Genomic DNA, 14,388 nt, shown 5'->3' with positions numbered 1-14,388 from the left:
TTTGGTTGTTTTGCTATTTTTTTTTTGTAATATGAATTGTTTTTAAAATTATTATTTATTTATTATAAATATGTTTTTTTAAGATTGTACGTTTTTTTTAAATCCTGGGTAGAGTAACCAGTTACTTGATTGATCTTAAAAAAATCCTAGAGCTAGATTAAATAACATGCACCAGGATGGGTAACTAGTTATCCTGAGATGAGTAACTTTCTGCCATAAGATGGGTAACCAGTTACCTAAGAGGGGTGATGAGTTACTCATATTAAATATGAAAAGAAACATCAAATTTGAAGGAAAAAAATGGAAGAACACTTCATTAAAAAAGGAAGAAGAAGTAACTATGATTTTAGTAACATAAGTAACTAGTTACCATAAAGAAACCATAAATATACACACACCAGAACGCGAAAGTAATCAGTTACCCTCAGAAATATACACATAAAGAATGTGAAGGTAACCAGTTACTCATTCACGTTTTCATATTTTTATTAGTTTTCTTTCCAAATTTTGGTATTCCTGTAAGTGTTACAGTAAAAAGAAAATGTTGAAAAAATTGATTTGAATTTTTTTTACATATAGTGGAAAAAACTATAAAAAAAATTACAATAATAAAAGATAATAAATAAAAAAATAGTAGAATAATTATGTAATGTTAAAATATATGTGTGAAAAAAAATATATAATGAGAAAAGAATAAGTACAAAAATGAAAAAAAAAAACAAAAATAATGATGAATGAAAAAAAAATAGATGAATAAATAAGAATGAAAAGAAGAAGAAGAAAAATAATGGAAAAAATGAAAATAAAAAAAATATGAATGAAAAAATTGGTAGAAAAAATTTAAAAAAAAATGGAAGAAGAAAAAAAAAGCTCATATGTGTGAAAAAAAAATGGAAGGAGAAAATAATAAATACAAAAATGAAGAAAAAATAGAATGAAAAAAACTGAAAAAATATGAAGAAAAAAAAAACAAAATAATACAAATGAAAGAAAAAAATAGATAAATAAATAAAAATGAAAAAAAGAAGAAGAATGAATGAAAAAATGGAAAGAAAAAAAGATGAAGGAAAAAATTAGTAGAAAAAAAAAAGTAAAAGGAAAAAATGGAAGAAAACACAAGTAAGGAAAAAAAAATAATAAAAAAATGATGGAAAAAAATAAAAAAAATAACCTTCAAAATCAAAGAAAACATAACTATGATAAAATAAAATGTGACATTTCCATATTTTAGTTAGCTACTAATTGTGTTTCTCATACTTTGATTTTTTCTTTAATAAATTTCTCATACAAATTAAGAAAAGTATAACTCTCATATTTTTGCACATTGATGATATAAAAGCCATATTTTTTTTTAAAATTCCCATATATTTAAATAAACACCAATAATGTCAAACTAAAAAGATAAGAAAGATAAGTAACTGTTATATTATTTTATATAAGATAATATTAGATTAAATAATGCGACAAAATGTAATTTTTCACACCTTGTAACATATAATTGAAAGTTACAAATTGGACATATGTGTGTGCCCAAATGTGACATATTTTGGAGTTACAATATCAGTTACAAATTTGTAACTCCCAAATATTACCCAATAATGTGTAGATTGTGTGTTACACATTTGAGTTTGGATTTCACAAAGTCATTATGAAATATGGTAGTTGGAGACATGTTTTTAACTCTCGTTAGGTGTATGGAGGTTGCAAAATCATGTGGGAAAGAGTTTGTGACGTTTTGGAAAAACTAAAAATTTTGTTGATGAAAATTTTCTATGGTCGCAGCCACTGATTATCACTGTGGCCGCGGGCTGGGAGACAGAGGCCAGTGGGGCTGACAACTAATTTCTTTATTCAATTTTTTCATATTTGAACGGTTCTAACATTATAAGTAACTCTCAATTCTTCATTTTAATTCCATAAACATCTAATTAAATATTGGTAATAACCATGGGGATTGGTTGAATTTGAAATTCAAATAGTATCTCAAACTCTATAAATAGGAGCATAATGCTTACTTGTAAGACAATTATTTTTCTATCCACTAGAGCACTTGGCTAGAAATACACCAAAATGCTTGATTATTCAAGAGATCTATTTTCAATATTAAGAGAATTTCTTAGTGCTTGAGATAGGGGGAAATAAGCTTTTGGACAAAGGTTGTAAACCTTGTTCCAAGTTGATGATCCTCAATGCTCTTCACTTTAGTTGTGTGAGTGAGAGAGTCTTGCTTATTGTTCTTGTTATTTATTTTTTCTACTATATATTGTTTTTATCTTCTCTTCTTCTATTTCTATGTACTTGCATTTTTGTAATAAGACTTGTAACACTTGTTTATCTATAATCTTGTTTATTGTAACATTTTGCATATAGTTGTATCTTTGGTTTTACCATTTTTGGACTTCTCTTTGGTCAGAACATGATTTCACGAGTTCAAATTTAACATAATAATAAAAGTAATAAAAAAATTAAAAGATTATTAAACCAAAAAACCGAGAAAAAAAGTATATTAAAAATTATGAGTGCCAATTAATTAGTTAAAATAAGAGTTGTAAAGGCTTTGTAACTCCTTTTCAAAAAAGTGTAAAGAATACAAGTGGCATAAATAGCTACAAAATGATAATAACATTATTTTTTAATAATAAGAAAAGATTAAAAGGAATCAAAACCTGTTAATCTTTATATTATATATTATAATTTAGATAATTTTTTCTTTTTTCGATTTATACATGATGAATTATGTTTTGTTTTTAAAGCTAACCATGCAGGGGTTTTATTAAATTATTGGTTCTTTGATATTACTTGTTTTCCTACTGAGCTTTATAAGTTCACTCCCTATATCTCTCCCCTTCTAGGTGTTGGTAACTGGTTTACCATATGTGCAACGAAAAGCATAAGGTGGTGAGCCCAAAGATTTTAAAAAAATTGTTTAAACAATCTTTAAATAGCGGATCAATTAATATGCAAAATATTAATCATAGAGAAAGAAAAACATGAGAATTTACCAGTTGATTAGTGGTGAAAAATGCACATTTGTTGATTTTAATTGTCAAAATAAATTAAGTTTTAATTAATATTTTCATGGAATTATTATCATTTATTTTATAAATGAAAATATTTGATTATAATTTAATTTATTGTTATTTTGTAGGAATTAAAGTTGCATTTTGTCATAACGAAAAGAAAGCAGCCCAATCCTCTCCCAGCCAGTGTGACGTGGCACTCCCTCATTGGCTGAAAATGAGTCAAAACCCTCTTGTGTCACCAGCCATGTTTTGTGGGTATTGGGCTTTGTAAATTGCTATTTTGAGCTTTAAAGATCATGTTTTTGTGGTATTTTAGAAAATGAGCATTTTGACTATACACAAAAATAACTACGGTAATATTAATAATAAGATTTGATTTTTGAAAATCATATTTTATTATTAATATTTCAGATTTATTTTGTAAACCCCATTTTGTTGTTTAATTTCTTTTTAGTCATTTTCTCCATCTATAAATAGGGACACTTTCTTCACATTATGTATGTAATTTTTAGAGTAGAGAAACTATAGCAAAATTTCCACTCACTTTCTTCTCATATTTTTTTCTTAGAATTTTGTGAGAATCATGAGCATAATGGCCTAATCTTCCTAGGAAGGTTAGGGATGATTCCATATGCAAGTGATGTTATTTTGCTACTTTGATTTACTATGTTCTTAATGTAATATATTTGAGTTATTTATGTTCTTTCATCTCTATCTTTATTTTGTTATCTTTATTTACTTATGCTAATAGTATATAGGATTAGTCATGCTCTTTCTATGTGCTTCTAATTAGTAAAAGTAATATTGATACATAATTTCATGTCTAATCTTCTATTGCATTATTGCCCTTGGGTATCTTGTTATTTTTAGATTTTTCATAAGATTAACATTGTGCTTTTAAAGTAAAGAACTTTATAACTCAAATGAATTTTTGTTAGAAAAACTATGGACTTTAATGTTAGATTTTTCAAGTAAATGTTGGGATGTGAACTATTTACTTGTGTATTTTTGTAAATCAAGTAACAAAGTAACTAAACAAGCATATGGATGATTCTTGAAACCTTTCATTTTCTCAAACTCTTGATTACATCTTACCTTTATTTCACTTATCTCATTTCATCACTTTATCAAAAATACAATACCAAAATCTCTAACCTATTTCCATTTACAATTTTATTTACTTCTTGTTACTAACTTTTTGTGTTATTTTCTACTAACCTTTTGATTTTAGGTTACCTCCTTGTGGATCGACCGCCCAATCTTACTACAACTACCGCTTAGTGTAGTCACATTTTGGGCGTTAAACACTAGTTGTAGAACAATCAAGAATCATCGATATCTTTTAGTACCTCCAACAAACATCCAATCCAAAGCATCCTTTTGAATACTCAGACAAAGATCTTCCAAGATGTATCTCTACATCTCAAGAAATGTGTGAGCACGTAGAGTAATGGTGGTAAAATTTTCGATTCACAAGATGTACTCAACTCATGAGATCTTGGAATATTAAGTCTAAGACAGTTTTCAGGGATAGAGAAAAACAATACGATAAAATTTTCTCTTTGTGAAAAGCTTAGAATTTTCTTTCTGAATCTTGGTGGAAACTAATTTCTATCAGATAGATTTATAAAATAATTAATTAAATTGAAAATTGAAAATTCAAATTATTAACTAATTATTAAATAAATAAAAGAAATATCCAAGACTCAGTCTTGGACCTAGCCCATACTTATATCTTGGGAACTCGGTAGTATAATTGAGTGGGAGTGTTAATCATAGATATGAACATCTGTAGCTTCTCATGAAGAAGTGAAATGATGGTTTCCTTTTAGTTTGGTTCAAGGTTCTAAATGATAGAGATCTTATTTCAGTAATTAATATTAGTTTACTGAAATATCATTTACAAGGAACTAAGTGTTTTAAGGATAAAATACAATGAGGGGTAAAACATTATTTTAGTCCCATCTCATTGTAGACTGTCTATAGAGGATTGAGTGACAATTATAGTTGTAACAATGGATAATTAATAACTTATCTATATTTCTTATATAGCGTTCTCTGAATTCAAGAGTGCAATTCTGAGTCTTTAGTAGAGTCGCGAGGAATTAATACTTTAGTAAATTTATTTGTTAGATTTATGATAACTTATTGGAGCTTGATTTCATAGGCCAATGGTCCTCACTGTACCTTGGATAAAATCATCTAGATAGTCTCAATTAATTGATTTAATTATCAAAGTTGACCAGGTCAATTTTGGATAGTTTCACAGAGTTATACAATTTAGAGAATAAAAGAGAAATTATGGCAGATTTATTAATTAAGATAAATTGGTATCTAAATTAATAAATAAGTTTAAATTAATTTTAAAATTATAAATAATTAATTTGACAAAGGATTTGAATAATTATTTAATTAATTAAATTAATAGAAAATAATACATGCCTTGATTTTAAGTCCAACGGGCTTATTATTAAATGAGAAATTTCACGGGCCTAAAGCCATGATAATTTCGACCTAGGGTTGTTTATTGGCTATTATTTTATTGATGTTCTAATTAAATAAATGACCTAATTTAGCATATAAAAGGAATGCTAAGTAAGAGATGAAAACACAAGTTTAAGAAGTTGAAACACAAGTTTCTGAGAAGATCATAAGATCTATTAGGTTTTAGATTCTCTCTACTACATAAGTCATTTTCTAAGCCTCAATTTTTCTCTTCTATTCTTCTTCTCTCTGCATCTGTCTCATGTGTTGAGAATTTCCCACCCTAGTCTAGCTGATTCTAAGGATACTTTGGAAGGTTGTGAAGAAAATTGAAGAGCGATTCAGTTTCTTGGTAATACTATGCGACAGAAAGGATACAAGGGTTAGAGAAACTGAATGAAGAACTCATTCATTTCGTGGCGTATAATGTAAGTATTCTTATCATTATTTCTTTTTTAATTCAATTTTAGAAACATGTTCTAGGTTGTCTCGTATTAACTTGTTTAATATTAGATCCACATGAAAATAAATAAAGATCCTGTATAAGTTTTCACAATAACCTTCTGGTATTTTGCCAAGTAAATCTCAGCCCTTGATGTAGTCAGGATGGTATAATTAGTGAATTTGGGTTGGTAGGGTTGATTCTTAGGTTACAGTATTATGGAGGAATAGCAGAGTCGATGAGGCGACCTGAGAGCTTGAGTCAGCAATGCGGGATCAGTATCCCGAGTTATTCAGGTAAATTTCAAGGACGAAATTCTCAGTAGGAGGGGAAAGTTGTAACGACCCAAAATTCACTAATAAGGCTTAAGGGCCTTGATTAGTATGTCGCGAGGGCATAATTGGTTTATGTGTGATTTAAATGATTTAATGCATGATTCTGTGATAAGCATGCTTATATGAGTATATGGATATATGAAATGCATATCCATGAGTATTAGTAAGCATGTAGGCGCTATTTAGCTTAAATGGGCATATTTGTATTTTTTGGCCTATTAAGGGCATAAGTGTGATTATATGTTATAATTGTGAAGACCACATTATTATGTGGATATATTTGTAGAATGCGGCTTGAAGCGATCCTAGGGAGCCAGTTAGCGGGAAAGTCACAACGGGACCCAATACTTGAATCGAGGCGAGTCAATGGGTATTTTGAGTATTAGATATTTATTTGGGTTATCGGGTTGTGGAAATAAATAATTGGAGATATATTTGAAGTTAGAGAGTTTAGGACGAAATATTGGGGAGATTTACCATTTTGCCCTCGGGAACGTTTTTGGTACCCCGAGCTTTGGGATTAACTTAAGTAACTTATGTAAGATAAAACAAAATTAAGGAAATAAGTAAAAACACCTAAACCGACCCTTCTCTTTCTCTCAGCTTACCCATCTCTTTCTCAATCTCTTTCTCAAGCTAACCCTTGAAGCTAAGGAGGGATTTTAGGCTAGGAATTTCTTGAATTGAGGCTAAGGACTTGGGAATTAGCTCAACAACTACTTGGTGGATTTGTTCTTCAGTAAAGGTAAGCTTTTAATTATGGTTTAGCATTTGAATTCTAGGAATTGCTAGTTGTTTTAAGAGGTTTATGAGCTTTTGGGTTTCAAGGATTATAGTGTGATTTTGATGAGTTTTAGGCTAGTTTTCTTATGGGTTTTGTTGCTGGGAGTACATTAGAACTATTGTGATAATTAAATTATGTCTTTTAAATGGTTTTGGGTTGATTTGAGTGAGGTTTGGTTGCTGGAAATGGTGAGATTTCTGGGTTCGAAGGGGTCGGACCGCTACTCTGTTCTTGTTGTGTCGCGGCCTTCTAGAACTGATGGGAGCCGAAGTGAAGGGTGGGTCACGGCATGGGGAGTGCTGGGCTGCAGCCCGTGTGTGCTTTTTGGGGAGGCTGGGCCCTTGGTAGGAGGTGGGCCGTGACATAGGGGGCTTAGGGTTGCGGTTCTTAAGAGCATTTTTGGCTTTGAGGAGGTTTCAGGTGCTGGAACTCAGCCTAGGGTGCTCGGGATCGATTCCACTATCGTGTTTGGTGGAATTCAATCTTTTGAAGGTTAGAACTTGGACCGAAAACCTTTATTTAATTTTTGTTGATGGAATCCCTTATCTTGGTTGCGAATAGGTGTATGCTAGGGCACGGGAAAGGGATCGTGCTCAAGGGTCATTTCTCGTAAACATAACACTTGGAATTAAAGGTAAGAAAACTGTACCTGGATGTGTGACTATGTTGGGACTAAGGGTTCCCTATACTTGTATGCATTATTGTATGATTGTATTATGCCATGTGAATATGAAACAAACGACCTAAAAGTGTCGAAATTAATATTGGCGCACCGGATGCGGCTCGGCCACTGGTAGCTGAGGACAATTTAATATTCACTGAGCTCGGTTTAAGTGGACCGGAGTCAGTGGGGTAAATAGAGGGTGCGACCTAAGGGCGTCGACCCTGGTTATTGTTATTAATTTGATAAATATGATATGTTGAATATATGAATATTATATTGTGGATTTACTTATTATGTTCTCTGATTATGTGAATGCTATGGAGTGAGATATCTGATTATTGTCATGGATCATGCTATAATGTTATGGTTTTCTTGCTGGGCCTTGGCTCACGGGTGCTACGTGGTGCATGTAAAGACAAGGGTAAGTTTGATCAGCCCTGATTTGGAGAGCTCTAGGGGAGTAATGTACATAGTCAGTTGCTCGACCGTCACGGTCAAGGGATGGACAGGAATAGGAGAAACTTAAATGTCTTTTTGCCCTTAGAGTGGCCAGTAGTTGTATATACCCTGTAGTTTTGTAAAATGTCCTTTAAACTCTATTTCTTTTGGGATCCCATGTATGAAATGTTTATTTAAATGAAATGTATCTTTATGACCAAAATCTTTTAACCCTAGCTCAATAATGGTTTTGGTGACACATTTTCAACTAAGCGACTTGATGAGCAAGTCTTGCACATTTATAAACACATAGTGTAACGGTCTTGGCTACCCACGACATTACAAGTTTGCTAGCCCTGCCACTATCAACTCTAAGCCCACTCACTCTATCTCTTCCATTAACTTAGCAGAGACACCTCTTATAGCCACTACTTTCCCTTGGCTCATATGACTTAGGGCACCGGCTACGACATTCTCCTTTCCCGGATGATACATGATTTCGCAGTCGTAAGCTTTTACCAGTTCCAACCACCTTCGTTGTCTCATATTTATCTCATTTTGGGTAAAGAAGTAATTCAAGCTTTATGGTCTGTATAAATTTCACATTTCTCTCCCATAAAGATAATGTCGCCATATCTTAAGTGCAAACACTACCGCTGCCAACTCTTAGTCATATGTCGAATTGCATTGCTTATACTCCTTCAGATGTCTAGATGCACTTGCAATCACCTTCTCCACTTGCATCAATACACAACCTAATCCTTGCTTCGACGTTTCACAGTATACCACAAAACTTTTCATTATTTGTTAGCATACTTAATACGAGTGTTGTGATGAGTTCATCCTTCAACTCTTGAAAGCTTTGTTCACACTCCTTGAAAAACCTAGCACTAATTCTCAATACTTTTATTTAATTATGATAATAATCGTATAAAGCCTAATTATTGTCCTATCCCCAGTCTCTATTTTTTTTCCACATAATCACTTAAGCCCATTTTTGTACTGTTTACTTAAGCTACCAGTTTTAACATTCCTTAATTACACTTTCTGCCATAACTTAATTATTATAACCTTTTGGCCCTTAATACTTGAAGAAACACTTGTGTGATCACACTAACAAATCAAGTCATAAATCATGCACATCATATCACATATCTCATAAACACATTATTACAAAATTACCATGATTCATTGGATCCAAGCCAAAATTACCAAAATACCCTTTACTAAGGAAAGCAGATATTACAACAAGTGCAATAAGGAGTTTAATGTACGCTACACATTGTACAAGAACGGATATTACATTTGCGGTTAGTAAAATAAGTATGTTTACTAGAAATCCAAGTATCAAACATTGGAAGGCCATAGAAAGAGTTTTTTTGTTACCTCAAAAGGACCAAAGAAATATACCTCAAATATTCAAAGTCTCCAAAGATACTTGAAGGATATTCTGATCCAAGTCCAATACCTCTTACTAAGGAAAGCAGATATTACAATAAGTGCAATAGAGAGTTTAATGTACGCTACACATTGTACAATAGTCGATATTACATTTGCAGTTAGTAAACTAAGTAGGTGTAATAACAATCAAAGTATCAAACATTGGAAGGCCATAGAAAGAGTTTTTAGTTATCTCACAAGGACCAAAGAAATAAACCTTCAATATTCAAAGTTTCCAAAGATACTTGAAGGATATTCCAAACCAAGTTGGATATCCGGTTGTTATACCCAGATTTCGAGCCATGGTAAATATGACCTCGAAAGCTGAGTTCGCAATAAATGGTCTCGTGAGGATTAGAGTATGATCTAGGATTGTAAATCGAGCATGCAAAGTATGATATATGATCTCGAATGCGGTGACCTCGAAATGATCTCGATCTCGAAAGGTAGCTCCAAGAACACCTTCATCTTCAGGGACTTCGGAGCATGGGTCTTGAGCTCGATGTACTATCTCGAAAGCAATGTTAGCTCGGGAGATGTCAGTGGCTCGCACAATGACATGAAACCTGAGATGCTGAAGCCTTGGAGATACGCTATAACCACCTTGAATATCTACAAGTATTGTAAACATGAGATGTAATCCTCATTTATTGATGTAAATCCCCAAGAATCGTGGGATATTATTTAGTCAGTTATGCATTCCCTGGTCTTCAGGGACGTTTCCTTATTTATCTGATTAAAGGCATTTAAAGCCATTTATTTTTATTCACAAAAGAGTAACTACCCAAAATATGTGGGGTAGTATTCTGCATCCTTCTCTATAAATAGAGAAGCCATGCACCATTGTAATGGACCAAAATTCTGATCTTTGAGAGAAAACTCTGGAGAATTCATGCTAAAGAATTTTTCAGAGATAATCTTAAGATTAATAACAGAGACTCGTGGACTAGGCAGATTTAAATGCTGAACCACGTAAAAAATCGTTTGTTTGATTTGTTTGTTCCGTTTGGCCATCGTCATCCATTGTTTTTGTGCTCTTCTTTTATCTGTTGACGAAAAACGGCGTCAACAGTTTGGTGCTTTCATTGAGAGCCTTAAGCATTCATCCCTGAGAGATTCATGGCTGCAAACAATCAGAACACCCCTGAAGAAAATTACCCAAGGCGTCCTGGAAAACAGCCAATGGAGAACCCGGATGCTGATGAAAGAAGTGGGTCCTCTGATTCCCGGGGACCACCTCCACAACCAAGGGATGAGGACATGTACTACAATCCTGAGCATTATGTCCCTATTGTAGAATTGGAGAATCGGCAGCTGAAATAGTTGTTGGCAGAAGCCAACAAACGTAACAAGGAGTTGACCAGGATAGCCGCAGAGGCGCAGGTGGCTCAGCCCCCGCCTCCGCGCAAAAACCAAGTCCCTCCTCCAAGGGACGTGCACGTTCCTCCCCGGAGGCCCCGTGGACGTCCACGAAAAAATGCTGCCACAAGGAGGCCGACACAACCTCCAGCACCAGCAGAGCCATCTGCTCCTTCTAGGCCTCAGAGGAGTACCCGAGCTCGGGTCCCGCCTAATCCACCTGTGGAAGTGCCTACAGGAACTGAGAACAACCGAGCTCCTGCCGAGGCTCGGACTCAGGTTCCTGGTAGTGCACCGAACGCGACTGACCCATCTCGAGCAAATTCTGGACCCTCTAGGCCGAGGCAAGGGCGACAACCACCGTCGCCTATACGGTTCCCTCCATCTCCCATAAGATATCCTTCACCTCCCCGCAGAAACGCTCAACCTGTTCGAGATCAGGATCAAGGGCGTGCAGGGGAAAGACAAGGAAACAGGGAGACGTTCCAAGAGCGGAGAGGCGCACCATCTGAGAGAAGTCAGACGTCTCGATCTCACACTGCGGAGACAAGGCGACGTAGAAAGGATCCACCACGAAATGACCGATCAATGAGTTTCACCAGTGATGAGTCCGGAGAGACTAGGTCCGTCAGTAAGCACGACCGAGGTCGTAAAAATACTGGGAATCGCAAGAGTCATCCTGACCTGCGAAATCATCTGAATCAGAGCAGGGGAAAGGGAGATCAGACAAATCCGGATCTAAGGAATCATCTGAATGGGCGTAGAGATCCCTCACGGAGACGCGAGCCTGGGATCGCGATTAATGACTATCAATTCCAGACACCACCTAAGGACCCAGTTCAAGAAAGGATTGATCAGCTCGAAAAATCCTTTAGGCTTTTGAAGAATGAACGAGGGAGTGGTCGATACGAGGACTCTGATGAGGAGCTCGAGCCATTCGCTCCTAATATTTCTAACACTCAGTTTCCTCAAGGGTTCTGGATTCCTCACGTCCCAGCGTTTGAAGGAAAAACCAACCCATGTAGCCACCTGAGTACGTTCAACACTATTATGAGAGCCAGTAATGTAGGTTACGAGCTCAGATGCATGTTGTTTCCGACATCATTGGCCGGACCTGCCAAGAGTTGGTTCGAGAAGTACAAGAGACACTCTATAACTTCGTGGGATCAATTGTCTAGAGACTTCAAGAAGCAGTTCCAGGCTATGATGGGAGTCAGACCTGAAGCATCCACTTTGACTAACGTCCGACAACAACCGGGCGAAACACTGAAAAGCTACCTGACAAGATTTAATCTAGAGGTCGCCCGAGCTCGAGACGTGGATGACAGTGGGCACTTGATGGCCATCCGAGTTGGTGTGTTACCTGGAAGTGCCCTTTGGGATGACATGCAAGGGAAACCGGTGAGGTCAATAACCGAGTTTAATAAGCGGGCGCAGAGATTTGTCAATGTAGAGGAGGCGAGGTCAACGATAAAAGCAACCTCGCAAACCGAAACTACAACGATAAACATTAACTCCGCCTCAACCTCGGCTGACCCAGCGGCTTCACAGCCTACCTCAGAGAATCCCTCTAAGAGGAAAAAGAGCGAGGGAAATAACCCCGAGGCTGAAGGAGGAAAGAAAAAGAAAGGAGAAAGGTATTACTCCGTATATAAAGTACACACCAAGCTCAACGAGTCTCGGGAAAATATATACCTGGCTAATGAAAACCAGGTCCCCTTCAGGCGTCCGGACCCAATGAGGAATCAAAATTCCAAGAGGGATTCCAGTAAGTATTGCCGGTTTCATAGAGACACCGGACACACAACTGATGAGTGCCGACAGCTGAAGGACGAGATCGAAGGGTTGATCTCGAGAGGTTATTTTCGGCAGTATGTCAAAAACCAGAGTACTGGACAGACTACTGCAAGCCAGAGAGTAGCTGCACTTCCGACAGCACAGAATAATAACTCCCGATCTCGGGAAGAAGACAGGCCTCCGCCGATAGATGGAGAGGACGTAATAACCATCTCGGGAGGTCCTCATCTCGCAGGAGGGGGTAGAAATGCTCAAAAGCGATATGTGAATGAGCTGAAGACAGGGGACGGGTCTCCTTATGAACCCGAACCAAGGGCACCAAGAAGCCAAAGGGTTGAAACTCAACCTATAACCTTCACCGAGGAAGATGCTTCCCATGTCCAGTTCCCTCATCATGATCCACTAGTCATCACCCTGCAGCTTGCCAACAAAAGAGTGCGTCGAGTTCTCATAGACAATGGGAGCTCAGTTAACATTCTCTATAAAGCAACACTAGAGAAAATGGGACTCTCCCTTCGCGACCTAAAGGCTTGCGCAACCACTTTGTACGGCTTTTCTGGAGAAGGAACCGCCTGTATGGGGTCCATCGAACTCCCTGTGACCTTGGGAGACTATCCAGTCTCGGTGACCAAGATGATGGAGTTCGTGGTAGTAGAGTTACCATCTGCCTACAATGTACTGCTTGGGAGACCCGCCCTGGTCGGGCTGGGGGCAGTTTCATCTGTAAGGCATCTAGCCCTTAAGTTCCCAACTCCGAGCGGGGTCGGAACATTGAAAGGAGATCAATTGGCAGGGAGAGAATGTTACAGCATCTCTTTGAGGGGAAAGAAACAAACGAGCGCTCAAGCACTCGTTATCATACAAAATAAGGATGGGACGGTTTTAGAAATCGACGAGGAAATCGATCCAAGGATTGAGGAGAAAGTTGACCTCGAACCGTTGGAAGAGCTCGAAGAAGTTCAGCTCGACGAAGCTGAACCCTCGAAGAAGGTAAAGGTCGGAAAACACCTCCTAGACGAAGCCAAATAGCAATTAATTTGCTTTCTGAAGAAAAACCAGGATGTCTTCGCATGGTCACACTCTGACATGGTGGGAATAAGCCCTAATGTAGCGAGCCACGCATTGAATATAGACAAAAGCTTTCCCCCGAAGCAACATAAGCGAAGACAGTTGGATGAAGACAGAAAGAAAGCACTAAAGGAGGAAGTTGACAGACTGAAAGCAAATAATTTCATTAGGGACGCCTTTTACCCTGACTGGGTGGCCAATCCAGTGTTGGTCCTGAAGCCCAATGGGACGTGGAGAACGTGCATTGACTACTCGGACCTCAACAAGGCCTGCCCAAAAGACTGTTTTCCACTGCCGAGAATTGACCAGCTCGTAGACGCCACGGCGGGGCATGGTCTGATGTCGTTCATGGATGCCTATTCTGGATATAACCAGATTCCCATGCACGCCCCCGACCAAGAGCATACGAGCTTCATCACAGATAAAGGGCTCTACTGCTACAATGTCATGCCATTCGGACTCAAGAATGCTGGAGCCACGTACCAGCGGCTCGCAAACATGATGTTCTCAGAACAAATAGGGAACAACATGGAAGTTTATGTTGATGACATGCT

Source organism: Humulus lupulus, chromosome 9, assembly GCF_963169125.1.
Source record: "Humulus lupulus chromosome 9, drHumLupu1.1, whole genome shotgun sequence".
NCBI lineage: Eukaryota > Viridiplantae > Streptophyta > Magnoliopsida > Rosales > Cannabaceae > Humulus > Humulus lupulus.
Note: the sequence above shows the minus strand (reverse complement) of the source record.